Source organism: Petaurus breviceps, unplaced genomic scaffold (genome assembly GCF_028583685.1).
Source record: "Petaurus breviceps papuanus isolate PSGF00001 unplaced genomic scaffold, PetGlider_PUasm1.0 456, whole genome shotgun sequence".
Classification (NCBI taxonomy): domain Eukaryota; kingdom Metazoa; phylum Chordata; class Mammalia; order Diprotodontia; family Petauridae; genus Petaurus; species Petaurus breviceps.
In genome coordinates, this window is record NW_027186343.1 from 15,961 (window position 1) to 32,924 (window position 16,964).

At 41.6% G+C, this 16,964-nt stretch overlaps 1 long non-coding RNA gene across 1 annotated transcript; it reads right to left on the reverse strand.

The window, feature by feature from the left end:
- Positions 1 to 2,130: 2,130 nt before the first annotated feature.
- On the reverse strand, positions 2,131 to 10,347 carry LOC138171688 (uncharacterized). Its single transcript, XR_011170944.1, has 3 exons — positions 10,125 to 10,347; positions 9,205 to 9,656; positions 2,131 to 2,220 (listed from the first exon to the last, which is right to left on the reverse strand). It is a non-coding gene; the product is annotated as an uncharacterized lncRNA (long non-coding RNA).
- Positions 10,348 to 16,964: the final 6,617 nt, after the last annotated feature.

Here is a 16,964-nt window from a genome sequence, read left to right on the forward strand (position 1 = left end):
CAGTGTCTGCCTCTGTGCTGAGTCCTCTGCAGCATTATCTCCTCTGATCCTCAAAACAACCTTCTGAGGTGGGTGCTACTATTATGTCCATTTTAGAGTTGAGGAAACTCATCTAGAGAGTAGTTAAGAGACCAGTCCTGGGTCACCTGTCTCTTAAGCATCTGAGACCCTGAATAGTATTCTCTTTCCTCTTTTGAAGCACTGAAATTTCATTGGGGTTTGTGGCTTCCCCTCTGCCAGCCAGTAGCACTGGTATATCCAAATTGGGCTAATAAAACTTCTAACATCCAACTTCTGCTCCAGGACAGTCTTCCCTTGATTCCCAATCTCACTCCCACATTCCAGTAAGCAGAACTGGTCCAGACTGCCATGCCCATAACTTTTTAGAATACTGACACAAACACACAGAGAAAATGCTGAGACACTACCACTTACAAAGATAGTTGTGATTGAAAAATAAATTTTATTGAAGTGTTGTTTTTTCTCCATCACCAGACTTTCAACCATCATTCCTCCACCCCACCTTTCTTCCAGAGAGTCATTTCAGATTGTATATGTATATGCATATATAATATATAATACATATTACATATATATATATTAAGAGGGCTAAAGGTGAAGAGAAAAGTCAGTAAAACCAATGGACATAACAATATCTCCAAAACACCATTACCAAGAACCTTCCACTTCTGCAAAGTCATAGGGTCAGGATATCTTCTCTTGTCTCTTCTTTGGGGAATGGGCTTTTCTGTATGATTTTGCCACATGTGCTTTTATTCCTTTTTTGGTCTTGGAATTTCCTTGACTTTTTCATGACCTTAAAAAATGCCTCAGGAAGGAAAAGAGTAGGCGAGTGCAGTGAGACTGGCTTCCCTAGTATAAAGACTTCTTTTGTATCCAGCTAGTCACCAGGGAAAAGAAAGGCAGGAGAGAAAGAGGGAGAGAATCTGAGGAAAGCCCCAGAGGTTAATGTCCCAAGTGACCTCAATACCATCCCCCTTGCAGCATCTCTACTGGACACTTGCAGGCTCTATAATCTGAGGGCACATTGGCTGCCTGAGGTTTCCTGCTGGCACCGGAAAGTGACACCAGGTGTCCATCAAATGAGGCACTACTCTAGCTCCACCCATCCAGTAAGGTTAGACTCCCTATTGCCCCATGTCTGGTAGCCAGGTGGGAGCTTCAGACACATGAGAGCATCTTCCAAATCTTAAAATTGTCCCGGGACATATTAGGGTGGAAAAGGACACCCAATGCAGCCTTCATCAGTATTCATTTCATTTTCATTGCTTTCTAGGTCACTTGAAACTGACATGGTGGATGCCTTGTCCAAAGTAGAACCTGAACTTTTGGCTTAATTATATTTCCATTGACTTCTTGATTTACACTATTTGCATGCTTCTTCCTTTTCTTTCATTTCTACATATTTTCCACCTCTTTGCTTTGGTTGCACTCAAACTTAACTTGAATGTTTTGAAGGTGGAAGAAACCACTGTACATTCTTTGTCCTTGGAATTTGATTTTGAAAGGGAAGAAAAAGAGGATGGATTATGTGAGAAGAATATACAATCAAGTGGTCTCAACAGTGGAACACAGTTACGTGGCAAATATCATGGTCAAAAGAAAAAATATATAATTATCAATTCAGCCTTAAAAAAATTAACCCTTTTTTTAACCTTCTCTAAGCCATCCACTCATTCATCACAGCAACTATTCCAAACATTTTCGTCCACTCTCAGATTCCATGAAACACCACTTTTCCATTCCCATTATGACTTTCACCATTGCAGTTTCTGATCACTGGTATGGTCATTATGGCTGGGACTGCTACCACACTCACTATGTTTTCAGGCTTGTCATTGCTATCATCTGGACATTCATCAATCTGGTAGGCAGGTGGGAGGTGGGACATACAAGGGCACCTTCCAAATCTTCAGATAGTTGTTAGATAAATTGGGGCAATGAAAGAACCACGATTTTTCATTACAACTCTCTTCATGTCTACTGCTCTCTAGGCCACTTGAAAGTAAAATGGAGCCTGAATGGCGTTTCATTATCTTTTTGTTGACCACTTGATTTACCTTTCTTTAGCTCTTTCTCTTTTCGTCTCAGTTTCAAATCTTTTTTTCTCCACAACTTGTTTGTGGGTCACCTCAAATGTAACTCCCAGGATGTGAAACTGGAGGGAACCTGTGTACATTCCTTTTTCTACACGTTTAGCTGTGAAAAGGAAAAAAAAAAATTGGATGGATCGTGTTGTGCAGAGGGCTGAGTCAAAGCCTCAACACTTGAACAAAATTGTATGGAAAATGTCAAGGGAAAAAAGGAACAAATTATAATGATCATTACTCTTGAATTACCTTAATATTTTAAGAATTAAGCAAGCCTTTCATTATTTTTGTATATTGCTTTAATATGCTGAGATTTAAGAGAATGATAGTACAGGAAGTCCCATGTCCCCCAACAAAAGGGAGGCCTTTAGGCGTGTGAGAACATCCTGCTCTGAGGAATGCTTGCCTTCCCTTGAATAAGGCCAATCAGAGGAGGCAGTGAGGTGCTGTGGAAAGTGCTCTTAGAGACAACGCTACTGGATTAGCGTCTAGCTTACCAGCTTTAATGTGCGCTCTTGTGCAAGTGATTGAAACTCTCTGCCTCCCTCGGTTTTTTCTTCAGCAAAAAGTGACTTCTTGGACCTTTTTTCCATTCTAGGACTCCAAATGCAGGATGTTTCTATGACATAGGACTCAGTGACATACTTTTAAGCCTCCTGTTGGTATGGCCAGGTAAAGAGTCAGTGTATAAATATGATTTTGGCAGCTGAATTGCCCAGTTCCCTGGTTTAAATGACTATATTCTAGATTCTATCTATTTTGGGTAAGAAGAGACCCAAACAAGTAGCAGTCCTTTTAACCAAGATGACATTCTTGGCCTCTGGACTGTTCTGGCCAGCTACATTGGGAGACACTGCTTTTATGAAGGATAAAATCCTTCAGCTAGGGTACAAGGCTTTCTAGAGAAGCCTCGTAAGACTTTTAAAGACTGAGTTATCAGAGGGGCAGGCAGGTGGTACAGTGCATATATCTTTAGCCCTAGAGTCAGAAGGATCTCAGTTCAAATCTGGCCTCAGACACTTACTAGTTGTGTGACTCTGGGCAAGTCACTTAACCCCCTTTGCCTCCAACCCACTCCCTTCTTTCCCAAACAAACCAAAAACACCTGATGGGCACCTCAGTTCAAACCTCTTTTATTCTCTCCAGGGGAATGCCTTGCTCCTTGTCCTATTATAAATCATGCCTTTTGAAGCAGAAACCATAGGTTAGTCCTGCCACAGCTGGGACTATTTTGGCCCCTATTCCTGTGTTGTGTGATGTGCAATTTCTTCTGTGCTGAAGAAAGTCACAAAACTATTTGCACTGGGTTCAGTACAAATGTGAGTTACATAATACCTTCCAATGTTCCAAAAGACTTTGGAGTAATATAGTGCCGGTATAAAGTGGGGCAAGAAATTTCTAACCATGCCTCAGGCATATGTCAAACCTAATTTCCTCAGTCCCTCAAACAGACTATTTTTTCGTTTTCAGAGAAGTCAAAGAACATGGGATCTCCGAAGGAGGAAACCTATCTTTGATGTCCTTCCAGGAGGCTTCTCAGTGGGGAACACAGCTTCACTGGGAATTTCTGCTCTGAGCAGGAATCACTCAAAGTGAGCTGGTGCTGACTCCACATAGTCTTTTAAGCGATCTCCTCCCCTTTCCCATTAACATTAAGAAGGTATACATATTCACCTTCAGAAGGAGCAGCACAATGGGAATATTCCCTTCTTAGTGCCCCTCCCCAAGACCCATATCTCATTGCTTTCTTCTCTTCCCAGCTTTCTCCTTAGCATCTCATCCAGGTATCTTTAGCCCTGGAATATTTTCTGTGGACCACTAAGTGTTCACTTCTCAGAAACAAGGAAAAGGAGTTTACTCCTTTGATCAATTAATCACATCAGTCTCCTAGGTACTACTTAGAAAGGATAAAGTGTTGCTGTTGTTCATCCTTCCTTCTGGGAGAGGATCGTGACATCAGGAAGGTGCCGTCTGACTTGCAAGTGAATTGGATTTAAGGGAGGCAGGCTGTGCAAAGGCACCAGCCTCACTATCTCCTCCTGAGCCATCTGGGTCCAGTGGCAAGACATAGATCAAGGTAACAGGAGATAGCCCTGGATGCAGTGGGAGACCTTGGCTTTAAAAAAAATGTCAACATTTACTTTTATAAGATTTTGTTTTCTATTTTTTTCCCCACTCTCCCCACCTCCCCAAGAAAGCACGCAATTTGATATAGGCAATACATGTCCAATCATGTTCAGCATATTTTCACATTAGCCATGTGAAAGAAAAATCAGAACAAAGGGAAAAAACCATGAGAAAGAAAAGGAAAAAAAGAAAATAGCATTTTTCAATCTGCATTCAGACCCCAGAGTTCTTTCTCTGGATGTGGATAGCATTTTCCATCATGCGTCTTTGGGAATTGTCTTAGACCCTTACATTGCGGAGAAGAGCTAAGTCTATCAGTGCTGCTGTCATTGTGTACAATGTTCTCCTGGTTCTCCTCACTTCACTCAGCGTCAGTTCATGTTAAGTCTTTTCGGGTTTTCCTGAAATCTGTCTGCTCATCATATCTCATGGAACAATAGTATTCCATTACATTCATATACCTCACCTTGTTCAGTCATTCCCCAAATGATAAGCAACCCCTCCATTTCCAATTCTTTGACACTATAAAAAAAAGCTGCTATAAATATATTTGTACATGTGGGTACTTTTCCCTTTTTTATGATCTCTTTGGAACACAGACCAAGTAGTGGTATTGGTGGGTCAAAGGGTATGCAGTTTTATAGCCCTTTGGGTATAGTTCCAAATTGCTCTCCAGAATGGACCAACCTTGGCCCAAGTTAAGGTCTTCCTCAGGTCTCAGTTTGTCTGGAGCAACATCCATTCAACCATTAAGAAATGAGGCAAAAAAAGAGGCCTCTTTTACCTACTCAAAAAAAAAAAAAATCAGTCGAAGAGGGGAAGATCCCCAGAGTTTCTGGCCAGAACAGAAACAATTTGATATTTACAATCTGAGTCATCAAAATCCAAATAATGACCAACTGAGCCTTGGGTTGGGACCCATTATTGTCTAATCAGTGAGAGCCAGAGTGATTTGGGTTTAGGGGTAGTCAAGTCAAGCAGCTCCATTGGCAACTAGCTCCAGGCTTTATCAGTGCCTGATTTTCCAGAACTTTATTTCAAGAAAGTTTTATTCCTTTCCCAGGCTTCAGTTTGTCTGAGGTAACACCCATTCAATGATTCAAGGTTGGGTAAGAAATGAAGTAAAAGATGGCCTCCTCTGTCCATTCAAGAAAAAAAATGAAATATGAAATACTTAAACAAGGCTTCTCTTTTCTTTGGAGTCAGTTAATTGGCAATCATCATTTATCCAGGGCTTACATTGGCATCTAGTGGTACAGTGTATAGAGTTCTAGTCCTAGAGTAAGAAGACTCATTTTCCTGAGTTCCAGTCTTGCTTCAGACACTTACAAGGTATGTAACCCTATGCATGTCACTTAATCCTCTTGGTTTTATATTTAAAATGAACTTGATGGAGTGATGGGATCTGGACCCCTACAAGGAAAACCTCACCTTTTGGAAAGCAACCCAGGCCCTGAATTTTCCCACACATTTCAGCAGCCCATATCACTGGGGCCTCCACCTAAGGCAACTGGTCCACCCAGTTGCCCACCTTGGCTCACCTAGATCACTTAATGTAATGCGAATGTAAATTTTAAAGATCTTCCCTGCCCCTAGGCTAAAGTGCACCAGAAGCCTGGGGAGGGAGGCTTGTTTTTCAGTAGATACTTTTTGATTGGCCAGTGGGTCAATAAGGTTGTTACATTCTCTGAGCCAGGAGAAGGCTATATAAGCCCTGATGTGTAGCTTTGTTTTTGGGACTCACTTTGAGAAGTGTTCTGTGATTTGATCTGAATTCTGGGAAGCCGTTGTTGAGAGTCCCCCGGCTTTGAAAAACCCAGGATGTGGAAACCCAGATGTTGACTGGGTATGGATGTAATGGTTGGACAGTTTGGAAATCTGTCTACTTGATGTTTCTATCTTGATAATTATGCCTGTATACTTTGAGGTTCAGGGTGCTGACCTTTTCTCTTGAACAAGGTAAACGATATATGTCTGACTGATTAAAGTAAGCTTGTTAACCCATTTTGAGTTGCTTTCCTTTAACAAAGCAGATCCAAGAACCTGTGGTAGCTGCAAACCCTGAGGACGCTTGGGGTGCTTGCTGCTACAAAATTAGCTTACTTGACACTCTTTTCACTGTTGATCTTAGCATACCCCTGACTATTTCATTCCTTCTACTAGTGCACCTGGCCCACCCCAGGCTATTTACCACTCCTTAATTCCATTCAGATCTTTTCACTGTCCCTTTCTTTGTACACAGGTATTAGTCCCGTACTTATTCCCTAAGAATCTTGCCTGCTACCTGTTAGGGAAGATGGTTTGGATGCCACTCTGTACCCTGATATTTTGGAGTTCCCAGCAACCCCAAACTGCATCAAGCTGGTGAAGGAAATGACATATTACTCCAGTAACTTCACCAAGAAAGTCCCAAAAGCGGTCACGATAAGTGTGACATGACTGAAAAATTACTGAATGCTATGTAAAAGGCAGTGTACTAAGTGCTTAAAATTCAAGAAGAAAAGCGTAATCTCTGACTTGCAAGGAGCTCACAAGCTAATGGGGAGGCAGACAACATGAACACAAATATATACAAAGTAATTAAGCTGCATGTGGAAAAAATTGAAATAATTAATAGAATGAATACACTAGAATTAAAAGGGGTTCAGGAAGGCTTCTTGTAATAAATTATTTTAATTATGGCTTAAAAGGAAGCTTAAAAGGTGAAGTGAATAGAGCACCAGCCCTGGAGTCAGGAGGGCCTGAGTTCAAATGTGACTCAGACATTTAACACTTACTAACTGTGTGACCTTGGGCAAGTCACTTAACCCTGACTGCCCTGCCTACCCCCCTCCAAAAAGACTAACTCCCCCCCCCCAAAACCAACCAAACAAAAGGAAGCTAGGTAGGTCAATAGAAGTGAAGAAGGTAAGAATTCCTGGACAGGATGACAGCCGGAGAAAATGTCCAGAGGCAAGGGATGGCTGAAAGAGTGAGTACATGACAGAGGGAGAAGACTAGAAAGGCAGGAGACAGGTAGGATATGAAGGGCTTGAATGCCAAACAAGCATTTTGTGTTTAATCCTGGAAAGGACAAGGAGGTACTAGTATTTTTAGTGGTGTGTTTATGTGGTGTGTGTGTGTGTTTGTGGTGTTTGTGTGTATGTGTGTGTGGTGTGTGTGTTTGTGGTGTGTGTTTGTGTGTGGTGTGCATGTGTGTAGTGTATGTGTTTGTGGTATATGCAGTGTGTGTGTGTGACATTGATGGGGCTATGGGACCTGGACCCCTAAAGGAGAAGACTATCTTTCTGGAAGCAAGCCAGTCCCTGAACTAGCTGCCCAGATCATTGACAGCCCACCCCAGCCCACCTCAGTTTACTTGAAACTCCTTTAATCTCATCTAGATCTTTTAAGAAGTTAACCTGGCCCACTCCAGGCTCTTTACTATTCCTCAGTCCCATCAAGGTCTTTTCACTGACCCTCTCCCCCCCATTTTTGTATTTAAGTATCAGTCACATCCTCATTAAACTACAGATTTCCTTGACTCTAGCCCACTCCACTGGCATTACAAATACACTTTGCTACTGCTCGAATTCTTTCCAGGCACTCATCCTGTACCTTTACATTTCAGGGTTCTCATCACCCCAAACCACATCAACCTGATTGGATTTGTGCTTTAGGAAAATCACTTTGGCAGCTGAATAGAGGATGGATTGGAGTGGGGAGACACTTCAGGCAGGCTGATCCCCTGACAGACAATTATTGCCATAGTCCATGTATTAAGTGAAAAGGGCTTGGACTAGAGCATTGGTAGTCTTGAAGAGAGAAGGGGAATATAATAGGGATTCTGAAACTGCCAGGCTTTGACACCAGATTAGACAGTAGGGTGAGCAATCCTGAGCACAGTAAGTGTTGAAGGCAACTTCTAGGTTGAGCTTGAGGGATAAAAAAGTGAATTTGCCCTGTATGGTAACGAGGAAAGTAAGGGGAGGCGGGGCTAGGGGAAAAGATAGTGAGTTATTTTGGATATATTGAGTTCAAGATGTCTACTAGTTAGAAATGTCTAAATGGAATTTGGAGATGCAAGATGTTCAGCAGAGAGACTGGGCCAGGAGAAGTAGATCTGAGAATCATCAGTACAGAAAAGATAATTAAATCCATGCAAGCTGAAGAGTCACCAAGTGAAGTTGTATATAGAGAGTGAAGAGGACCCATTTGTTCATCTGTTAAATGAAAATAATAACATCTCCACTTCCCTGAGGGGCACCTATGGTTAAAGGACATACATGATCTGGAGGAGAATCCAGCAAAGGAGACAGGAGTAGGCAGATGGGTAGGAGGAGAGCCAGGAGAGAGCGGTGCCCAAAAACCTGGAGAGAAGAATCAAGGAGGATAGGGTGGTCAACAGTGTCAAAGACTGCGTGCCATTTTTTACCTTTTTTTCTTTCTTTTTTAGCCTTTTTTTTTTTTTTTTTTTTGCTTTTTTGTAGGGCAAGTGGGGTTAAGTGAAGTCTGTGTCTTCCTTCACAACGGACTAATATGGAAATATATTCTGCATGATAGCATATGTATAACCTGTATCAAATTCCTTGCCATATCAAAAAAAGGAGAGGTGGGGAGGGAAGGAGAGAATTTGGAACTCAAAATTTTAAAAGCTCAATGTTAAAAATTGTCTTTACATGTAACTGGGAAGAAATAAAATATTTTACAATAAAGAAGAAATGCTTGTTGATTGATTTAATCTTTTTCTAGTCTGACTACTGATAGTTCTAGCCATCTATAAACCATCTAATTCCCTAGAACTGCCCTTCCTACCTACTTGTAGCATTAGTAGTAAACAATTTCAATTTAATCTCGTTTGGCAGGCATAGCTCCCCTCTGGACCTTCGTTTGACTGAATGGCTTCTAGTCCCCTTTTCAGCTTCTAGACCTGAATCCCCTTCACTTCATTCTCAATGACAATCACCCAAGTTCAGATACTTATTACCTCCTTCCTGAACTGCTGGAAAAGTCTCCTGATTCAACTTCCCGCTTCAGGTCTTCTCCTCTGATGCCTCTTAGGTAAGCAGTTACTGCAAAGCAAGGATTTTACTGGTGCAGGAACTCCCTCCAGTCAAGCATGATTCACAAAATTAATGTCACGGGTGGGAAAATAACTCAGGTTTTCCAGAATCCAATCCAATGTGCCAAGCTGCCTATCTTTATCACACTGAAAGTCACTTTATTTCCAAGTTCACCATCTAATAGTAGGCCTAGGAACCCAGGCTTTCTGGTTTTAATAAATGTTGATTGACTCACTGATTTAATAGCACCAGGGCTTTGCTCCCAGGTGGTCCTAGGTCCAGATCCCAGAGCCAATCTCCACTCCCAATCCCAGGAAGGGCTACTCAAATGTTTCTGAAGATTCTTTCATTGATCAGATGATGTGGTGAGGGAGAACTGAAATGAAGTGGGAAGAGAGAAGAGAACTAGTTATGCTAGAATTGTGGATTTATATCTAGGAGACACTCTAATCCAACCCCCTCACTTTACAGAAGATGAGCTTACACCCAGAGGTCACACAGCTACTAAATGTCAGAGGTGGGATTCAAAATAAAGAGGCAGTCACACGAGGCCTCACAGATTAGTCTTCTATATCTCCAGTGTACCATGGGGTGTGAACCAAAGCAGAAAAGGGGTGGGATGAGAAGCATCAATGTTCATTACTGAGAAGCTGGAATTCTCTCATCTGAGAAGAGCCTATTAACCAGAATGTAGTCATGGAGGGACTGGGGGGGTGGGGGGGTAGATTCCGTAGGAAGGCCTATGATAAGATATGGCCCTATAACTTGGAAGGGAATACAGGAAGGGATTTATGACTAGAAGAGGGGTGGAGAAAGGAATGGGGGAAGAAAGGTGACCTCTGACCTGTATTCACTCTCCATTGCTTTCATTTCTCTTCAGACCCCACAGAAGGACCACTTAGTCTGTTGCAGAAGATTACTCTGGGAGATCTGCCTTCAGAAACCAGAAACTGAACTCCACTCTATGTAGCCCAGCCCACCTTAGATCACACTATACCCATTCAGGGTATAAATGTCTGTGGCAAATTCTAAAATTTGGGGTTGGACTGTTTAACACTGCTCTTCCCCCAGATTATAGAACCCTCAGAAAAGGAGGAGGAAGGAGGGGAGTGGAGATAGTACTATTTTCATTTAACAGATGAGTAAACATTTTCAGAGAAATAAGTAACTTGCCAGCTGGTTAAGGGCCAGGAATGCCAGGCAAATCAGAGATGAGCAGACTTTGAACTTAAAACCTAAAGGTGACATTAGTTCACTGAGTAATGATGAGGTACAGGCTCTGGGAACCCTCTTGAACTCTGATTGAATCTTCCCATTTGATGAGACTACAAGCCTGTCATTGTGGCTCCACCCAAACCCTCCTCTGTCCAGCTAGCTCCCACCTTTGATCCTCCCAAACCCTCCATTTCCTCATCTCCAGGTAGCCTCCAACTACCTCTCATCCTTAATCTCTCATCACTGGACTCTAACCTCATTTGACTCCTCCTGAAGACCCTTCCCAAATTCCTCCCCTGGACCACCCCTAAATCCTCCCACAACCTTTCTGTATATAAGACCCCATCTTGCCTCCCTGACATGTGAGAGTTCCAGAGAATGATCTAGCACAGACTTACTCTGTGTCAGATGATTCTGGCCCGCTTGTCCAGTACAAGCATCACAGATACCGAGGCTCCTTAAGTGCCTTAAACCTTAAGACACCCAGACCTCAACAGTACCTGAAATAAAAACTCAGAGATGGTCTCTAGACAACTGATTTCTTTTTTTTTAAACCTACAAGGGAGATGCACAGAGATATCATTGAGTTCAAATTTAATTATATTTTTCCTCACAGGATTTTTTTTTATATAGAACAACCACAAAATGAAGGGAAATGCTTAACCTCTCTGGACTGGTTCCACTAACAAGGTTCAGGGATACATCGGAGTACAGGGGGGTGGGGGGTAGAAATGGCATAGTTAAGAAACATCTTCATTAAAAGGCATAGGAGATATTAGATTTGGACAATTAAAGCAGAGAATAGATGACAGACAGCACGGGCAAGATAACCATGGAGAAAATAAGGATCTGCATTGATAGACATTGCTTGGATTGCCCTTACTTGAAGAGGTCAGCATAAAATGTTGAGGTTAGAGGTTTAGGGGTGCTTGAGACCCCAGAATACCAACACACCGGGTCCTGCCAAAGGAATTCGACTCAAGTCTTCCCTCAGCCAAAGAAAAGCAAAGTTTATTAAATGTTTGCCATAATGGGTAGCCTCTTAAGGAACCCAAGTATTTGTGATGCTTGCATTGATGAACAGGCCAGAACAAGCTGACCCAGACTGAGTCTGCACTAGATTAATCTCAGCACCTTCTTGGAGGCAAGATAGAGCCTATCTACAGAAAGACTGTGGGAGGATTTAGGGGTGGTCTAGAGGAGGTGTTGGGGAGGAGTCTTGAGGAGGACTCTAAGGAGGATCTTGACTACTTGAGGTCAGACTCCAGGAATGGGATTAAAGGTGGGAAGTAACTGAAGGCTCCCTGGAGATGACCAGCCATGGAGGGCTAGGCTAGTTTAACGGTAACAGATTTGGGCCTAGCTATAATGACAGGCTTATGGCCTCAGGCAAATGCCTCATCCAGTGGGAAGATTAAATCAGAGGACAAGGGGTTTCTCAGAGCATGCACCCATCAGCACCACAGCCTAAGTTATAGAATAACTACACATGCTCCATGATATTGTATGAATTTTCTTGTCCATTTGACTAATGAATGTTTATAAACCGGTGTCAAACACAAAGACAAGGAAATTGCAGTTTATTCACTGTGAAACATTCCACCAGGAGTCGATGGGAATGTGTGTCACAATTCAGGATGTAATGTTTATATATTTGGGTAGCTAGGTGGCACAGTGAAGAGTGTGGTGGACAATCAGGAAGCCTAATCTTGCTGAATTCAAATATGGCCTCAGACACTAGCTGTGTGACCTTGGGCAAGTCCTGTTTGCCTCAGTTTCCTCATCTGTAAAATGAGGTAAAATTTCAGAAGGAAATGACAAACCACGCCAGTATCTTTGCCAAGAAAACCACAGAGTCAGATATAACTGAACAAAATTTATATATTATATGAGACAAAGAAAAAAGTTGGCTTCTTATACTGCAGCTGGCTATACAAAGGGGGAAAATGTATTTAAGGAGAACGTATATCACTAGCTAAGGTGATAAGCAAGGGATGAATCCTTGTTATGATGAGGTGCAGCCTCTGGGGGCCCCCATAGACTCTCCTTGAGTCCTTGAGGTACAGGCTCTGGGAATCCCACCTTGAACTCTGATTAAATCGTCCCATGTGATGAGGCATTTGCATGAGGCCATAAGCCCTACATTGTGGCTGGGCCCAGACCTCTGTTACTAGCCTAGTCCTCCATTGTCCATCTACTTCCCACCCTTGAGCCTATCAATATATCAATCCACCCTTGAACTGGCCCTAGCCCACCATTGTCTGTTGGCTCAGCAACTTCCTAGCCTTAATCACTCATTGACCTCATCTGACTTCTCCTGAAGACCCTCCCCAAACTCCTCCTCTAGACCACCCCCAGATTCCTCCCACAACCTTCTGTATATAAGATCCCATCTTCCCTCCCTGTATGTGAGAGCACCTTAGAATGACCTAACACAGACTTACTCTGTGTCCAATACAAGCGAACTTTTAATAAACTTTACTTTTCTTTGGCTGAGAAGGCTCGAGTTGAATTCATTTGACAGGACCCAGCATGTTGGCATTTTGGGGTCTCCAGAGCAACCCTAAACCTATTTATGGGAAACTTCTTCAGTTAGATCCCTAGTTTCACTGAAGCAAAAGGAACCATACATTATCTCTCAGGAAGGATATGGGAGGGAAAAAAACCATGGACTGTTAAAACCTCCTTTTCTAGCAATCTAGTCTTTTTGTACCAATTAGGGCAGGAGAAAAGAAGACACTCGAGGAAGTTGGCTGTTGCAGCTGGTCTCACACTTCATGTTAAGATCATACATAGCAAAATGGCTAATACAGAACAAATGGACTTAGTTATAATGATGGCGAAACCCCTTGAACTCTGAATCTTCCCACTGGATAGGCCTTTCATTATAGCTAGGCCCAAATTTCTGTTACCCTTAAACTAGCCTAGCCCTCCGCCTTTAATCCCATTCCTGGAGTCTGACCTCAGTTTCTCAAGAACCTCCTTAGATTCCTCCTCAAGACCCTCCCCAAACCCTTCCTCTAGACCACCCCTAAATCCTCCCACAATCTTTCTGTATATAAGATTCATCTTGCCTCCATGAGGGGGTTGAGATTAATCTAGCACAGACTCCCTCTGTGTAAGATTGTTCTGGACCGCTTGTCAATACAAGCATCACAAATACTCAGGTTCCTTAAGAGTCTGCCCATTATGGTACATGTTTAATAAACTGATTTTATTTGGCTGAGAGAAAACTTGAGTTGAATTCATTCGGCAGAATCTGGCATATTGGTATTTTGGGGTCTTGAGCACCCCTAAACTACAAACCTCAACAATATCAATTCTAAACATGCCACTCCTCGCTGTCCCAAATCTATTTTTAATAGTCTCTCCAAAATCCTTCCATTATCTTAATAATATCATGGCAGCAAGCTCTCTGGCCTCTCCACATAAGAGATACATCATTCGAGATGCTTTGTGCATTCCCTAGATCCCCATTATACATCCTTAAAACAATAAAAAAGCTTTTTGATGGGCAAGGGGTAAAGTAACACGGTCAAATTTGTGTATGAGGAAGATTATTTTGGAAGCTATATGAAGAATGGACTGGAAAAGAGAGAGTGTAGAGATAGGTAGACAAGTCTTTCATACATTACCTCACATGAACATCTCAATAATCTTATGAGGTTGGTTCTATCTTCATTTTACAGATGGGTAAACTGAGGCATGCAGAATTTAAATGACTTCCCCAAGGTCACACAGCTAGTAAGTATTTGGGACAGTATTCAGACTCATGACTTTCAGACTGAAAGACCAGCATTCTCATAGCTATTGTATGTAGATTAGTCCAATATTGGAACCCTTCTTCCTTCTTTTCCTGACATTTTCCCTCAACTATCTCCACAGAGGTGGAACGTTTTTCTTCTGTATTCAATGGATTATGTTCATTGGTCTTAGGACCATTTCTGTGTTATAAAAGCCACTGGGAATGAGCCAGAAATTCCTTGTAGCCATAGCAAGGGCAGATTATTCTTATTCTACTCTAAGACCTCTGTGATCTAATAACAACAAAGACTTCAGATAGCATAGTGAGTGCTGGAAGGTTCATATGGTTATATATGTAGACCCAGAAAGGGCCTTGGAGGCCATCAGGTACAATCCTTATCACTTTGCAGGTGAAGGACCGAGGAAGAATGAGGTTAAGTGACTGGAAATATGGAAATATGAAGTGTCTGATGCTGGAACTGAACCCAGGCCTTTCTGATTGCAAGTCTAGGGTTTTACCTATTCTACCACACTTCCTCTCAAAGCATCAGGGTATGACAGCTATCCAAACAGCAAAAAATCTGGGGCCTTGGACAAAGGTGTGATGCTGAATGGCCAATGCCTCAGACACCAGACTGATTCTGAGTCAAGAATATGTATGGCATGTGTGAGATCTACAGACCTGGTATTATGAATGAGTTCAGTCATGTCCTGTCCCAAAACACATGACCTTTCAGGCATTTCCTGACCCTGATCCCCAACCCACATTCCTCACTACTTGCATCCTGCAATCACCAATGTTTGGTGAGTAAAGACCCGCATCGACAGTAACTTCATCATCATAAGATCCAGAAAGATGGGGACCCCAGTCAACTGGTACATCCTTAGTCTTATGGCTTCCCAATCAGTACCTCCTGTCTCCCTAGGTCCTGTGGTTCCATGTTGCAATCTCTTATGTGAAAAGATATTTCCCTGCTCCCATACCAAGCAGCCTTCTAGCTCAACCCTACTACACCTCAGATCTTTTCAGAACATTTCAACCTCTGCCCTCTTCCTTTGTAACTCCTGGAACTCAGCACCACATCTTTTTCTACCATGGACATTGTTTCTAGTATGTCCATGCTGTTGAATGTTTGAGAGGAAGTCATGCAACCATTGTAGATGAGATCTACCAGAAATTCAATGTAACTTATCTCAATTAGACTTTCACTGCTGTAAGGCAATCTTTTTATTCATTCTTGAAGGTTTTTAGAATCTCTTTCTCTCCATTCCAACTTTGGCCAAATTTTGAGTGTGGGAAAAAGAGATAAAAAAATAAAAAGGGAATTTTTTCCCCTCAGATCAAAGAGGCAGACTAATGAGCATTTAAGCATTTACCATTTCCTGCCTCACCTAAAAGAGAAAAAAATTTGTGTATTGGGATACAGCTGATAGGTAATTGAATTCATTCTGGTTATTTTTTGGAATTGTGAAAAGTGAAAAGTGTCACTCCTAATTTGATGCTAAAGATAAGTCAGAATTTATTATACTATTTGGCACCAAGGCAAATTGGGAAAATACAAAGATCTGAAAAAGAAACATCTCAGATGTGAAGCTTTGAGCTCTCCAGTACTGGGGAGAAGGGACAAGGTGCCCTCTCTTCTATCATCCCCCCTCCTATACCCTATCCTCTTATTTTCCAGTAAGGTAAGGTACACACACTTGAGTGTGTACATTATTCCCTCCTAAAGCCAAATTCAAAGAGAATAAGGTTGTTCCATTCCTTTTCACCTTCCTGTTCTTCCCCTCCATTGTAACAATTTTCTCTTGCCTCTTTCATATGAGATAATTTGCCCTAATCTATCTCCTCCTTTCTCCTTCCAATAAATTCCTCTCTCACCTCTTAATTTTATTTTTTAGATATCATCCCTTCATATTAAACTCATCTTATGCCTGCTGTCTATGTATACATGAACATACATATGCCCACACTAACATATATATTTATATACACATACACCTTCTTATGTATACATATATATGTGTGTGTATATATATATATATGTATATATATACACACATATATTCCCTTCAACTATCCTCATACTGAGAAAAGTCTTATGAGCTACAATTATCATTTTTATATTTAGGAATGTAAATCATTCATCTTTAGTAAGTTCCTTATGATTTCTTTTTCCTGTTTACCTTCTCATGCTTCTCTTGCTTCTTGTATTTGGAAGTCAAATATTCTGTTCAGCTCTGGTTTTTTCATCAAGAATGCTTGAAAATTCTCTATTTAATTGAATGACCATATTTTCCCCTGTAGCATTACACTCAGTTTTGCTGGGTAGGTGATTCTTGGTTTTAGTCCTAGGTCTTTTGATCTCCAAAATATCATATTCCAAGCCCTTTGATTCCTTAATGTAGAAGCTGCTAGATCTTGTGTTATCCTGATTGTGTTTCTACAATACTCAAATTGTTTCTTCCTGACTGCTTACAGTATTTTCTCCTTGACTTGGGAACTCTGGAATTTGGCTATAATATTCCTAGGAATTTTCTTTTTGGGATCTTTTTCAAGAGGCAATTGGTGAATTCTTTCAATTTCTATTTTTTCCTTTGGTTCTAGAGTACCAGGGAAATTTTGCTTGATAATTTCTTGAAAGATGGTTTCTAGGCTCTTTTTTTGATCATGGCTTTCAGGTAGACCAATAATTTTTGAATTATCTCTCTTGGATCTATTTTCCAT